Source organism: Bison bison, unplaced genomic scaffold, assembly GCF_000754665.1.
Source record: "Bison bison bison isolate TAMUID 2011002044 unplaced genomic scaffold, Bison_UMD1.0 scf7180017864205, whole genome shotgun sequence".
In the NCBI taxonomy this organism is placed as follows: Eukaryota; Metazoa; Chordata; class Mammalia; order Artiodactyla; family Bovidae; genus Bison; species Bison bison.
The window spans coordinates 2,518,387-2,521,970 of record NW_011494777.1 but is presented as its reverse complement, the minus strand read 5'-3'; the positions used below and the strand labels follow the sequence as shown (position 1 = coordinate 2,521,970).

The 3,584-nt window shown below is 56.7% G+C and overlaps 1 pseudogene; it reads right to left on the bottom strand.

The window, feature by feature from the left end:
- Nucleotides 1-2,619: 2,619 nt before the first annotated feature.
- On the bottom strand, nucleotides 2,620-3,358 carry LOC104992014 (annotated as a pseudogene).
- Between the last annotated feature and the right edge of the window lie 226 nt (nucleotides 3,359-3,584).

Sequence of the window (3,584 nt, the reverse complement as noted above, 5' to 3'; positions counted from 1 at the left end):
GTTGACCCAGGCACCTGGTAGCCAGAGACACTGTGCCATCTGCCCGCCCAAGGGTACCACCCAGGGTACCCAGGGGTACCTGACTTGCGGGCATGGGCAATTCTCTGTAGCAGAGGTCAGTCTACAGGGATGTCCCGAGGTCACTTCCTTTGATCTGCATGTAGCCAACAGTGGCGATTGCACAGTGTCCCCCGAGAAAATATGGTGCCCTGTGACTCCTGCTCCTCGGGGACAGGGAAACCCACTGCATCGACTTGGCAGATGGCTCACTTTATCTGTTGTTTCAAAGTTCTCATCTCTAAATGGCAGTGGTGAGTGAACATCCCCGCTGGTCAGTGTGCAGGTTGCTGGGACACTGTAGAGGGTGTGTAGGACACGGGACTCAGGGGCTGGGCACAGGAAACACAGATGGTTTGCACGGCTGACTTCGGGGCAGAGCTGCAAGCCGGGGCAGATGAGAAGGATGGACCATCTAAGGTGGTCAGGAGGGAGACGCCAGCCCCGGTTCCCAAAGGACCCCAGGGGGCACCCCTGAGGGGTCCCTGAGTAGTACGCCTCCTGCCTCCACCTTTCCCCTGTGCTTATCTCCGAAGCCTGGGGATCAACCAGTCCCTGAGATGATTCTGACTCTGAAAGCAGAAGTGTCCATGACTGTGGCTCTTACTCACTGGGGACCTTGGTCTTCTTTGAGAGTTGGATAAAAACTCTAAACTCTTTCTCCAGAAAAACCCACATACACCAAGATACACAAACACATCCTTAGGAGTCTATAGTCAGGAAGGAGCCTGTGGCCACTGAGGCAAAGTGGCCCAGGTTTTCCCTTCCTACCTCATAAGTACCTCGACTCTGCCAGGCACATACTCCCCGCCTCCTCCTAGAACATCCCTGGACACTGCCCCCTCCCCCACTCCAGCCGCCAGTGCAGAAGCTGCAGCCGTGGTTGCGATGGCAATGGTGACAGCAGTTGCTAAGGAGCCAGGAAGCCGGGTGGGGGTAGGCGAGTGGGCAGCAGCCCAGCAGGGCAGCCCCCCGTGCAGGTCTTAGCGCCTCGGGCCCTGGAAATGGTGTTCCCAGCTGGCTGCCATGGCAACAGCAGGCTTGGGAAACTATTCATCAGGGTCTGGACAGATTTCTCCAGCTCCCCTTGCTCTTTCTCCTCCCTAAGTGGCTAAATGAGGTGTGGACGGATCTGCCGGGAGTGGACCAGGGCACTGAGGGTCTAGGGCTAGTCACACGTCCCTCACGGCAGGCTCCTCAGGAGGCTGAGTGGCCAGAGATGGGCCTGAGCCAGCTCCCAAGTGGAGGCCCAAACCCAGAACCATTCCTCTTCCTGGGGCCCTGGCCCCTCCTTCTGGGGAACGCTGGCTCCTGGCTCAAGGAGTTGTCCTGGGAGGGAGACCTACCTGCTGATCCCAGGTGAGCCAGGGTCAGATGGGATGGGTCACTTCCAGCAGGGCTATTCTGAAGATGTGGGGACCATGGAGGGTCAGGCTGATGGGAGGGGTCAAAGATCAGGACTTGATGGCACTGGATCTGATTCAAGTGAAGCAAAGAAGCAGAAGAGGTTCAGGACAGAACAGAAAGGAGCAGAACAGTGCAGTGTCAGGACCACCGGTCACTGGTCTGAAGCACCGTCAAGTCACTTCCACTGGGTGGTGGTTAAATGGTGTGCCTCTCTCAAGCTGTTCTTCCGGGCAGCCTTCCGAATGAACTGGCATCCTCCTTTTCACACAAGGGAGCAGACCTTAGAGAGGTCAAACCCGTTGTCATGCAGCTGGAAAGGAATACAGCTGAGATTTGAACTGGCGTCTGTCTGCCTGCAAATGCATCTCTTACTGATGTGCCTGCAGAGTGGCAGAGGATCCGAGGGCTCTCCAGACAAGGACAAGCCCCTCCTAGCCGGCTCTGGGGTTCAGAGCCCATGTGGCCAAAGTCCCCCCTCACTGTGCATTGATGATGTATGGCTTTAGACCAGCAGTTCCATCTCTCTTGAATTCTGGGATCTAGTATGCTGATCGCTTTGTATCTATGTCTAAAGACAGGCATCCGAGAACCTTTGTCCAGGGCTCTGGAGCCTGGCGGTGCCTGGCAGTAACTCTGGGAAGCTCCATAGGAAGAAGACCCTGGTCTGGGATCAGTGGACCCTCCGCTGCCAGGACAGCCTGAGCGTCTAGAGGACATTGCCTTCTCTGCTTTCAGAACCTTGGAGCACCAAGCGAAGTGGTGGGGCTGGCTGGGTTTGTGGGAGGAAGGGAGTGAGCCATGAGAAGCGCCTGCTACGTTCAGATTCTAGCACAAGTACTAGAGTCTTGTAGTTGTTGGTGGTATGATTAAGTCTTTACTGGGGACCAGATAGGGCACTCAGGAACCACACAGGGAAGCATGGCCCCCACACTAGCCAAGTCAGGTCTTCAGGGCAGAGCTCTCTGGGACGGGGGTCTGGTGGACTCCTCAGGGCAGAAGCAACCACGGAAAGGAAGGACGGTCTGGTTGAGCTTTAGTGCAGGAGGAAGAACATGGGGGTGGGGGAGGAAATTTGTTGAAGAAAAACGGGAGCTGAAGCTTTAAAGGAAGGATGGGAAGGGAGTTGGGAGGGAGACAAGGGGGCTGTGAAGGCATCTAGAGTGGCCAGAAGGAGAAAGGAAAGGACAGGTGGTTCTGGGGGCAGGGAGGTCCGGCTGCTCTTGAGGGCACCGGCTCCTCACTCCATCTGGTTAGAAGGTCCCACCTGCTGCCCCACAGGGCAGTCTCCAGAAACAGAGGCCCTGGGCAGAAGCGACTGGGCTTCAGGGGCAGAGATCCTCAGGCCCTCAACATGGGAAAGGCAGTCTTCCAGGTTTGGGATTCATCCAGGCACTTGGGCTCAAACATGGCGGTGCCCATCAAGGATGTCATAATCCAGGGAGTCCAGCTAGGTGAGCTTGGCCCCTGCAAGCCAAGGCCTCTTCCCCAGAAAGTCTGAGAAGAACCTCACCTTCTCAGGGATCTCCTTCAAGTAACCGGGCTCCAGTTGCTCAAAGTCGGATCTGTAGCAGATCCTGACGGCGGCGTACATACAGACATCCATAACCTGGTTCTCCAACACATGCCCAGTACCTTCTCCCCCTCTGTCTCCCCTCATGTCCCTGCGAAGGATGGCATTGCTCTGGCCAAGCTTGTGAACCCATCGATTGAGTACAGTGGATTGGGGAAGTCGAGACCCAGCGTGGACTTTGGGCTCAGCCGCTGGCTTCTGTCACTGTGGGAGAACCTGCATCCTTTCCTCGTTTTCCTCTTGGTCTGAGTGTGTGAACTCCAGGAGCAGGTGGATGGCGGGAGCCAGCCCGCAGGCACCCCAGGAACCCAGGACCACGGCCATCGTGCTGGCTTCTGTGCTAGGAGCTGGGCTGGAGCTTCATTGTTGAATCTTCACTCTAAGTCTTTAAGGTCAGCAGGGTCGCCTATACCGTGGAGTGACGCTCAGAGCTCATGCTGCTGCTGCTGCTAAGTCGCTTCAGTCGTGTCCAACTCTGTGCGACCTCATAGACGGCAGCCCACCGGCTCCGCCATCCCTGGGATTCTCAAGGCAAGAACACTGGAGTAGG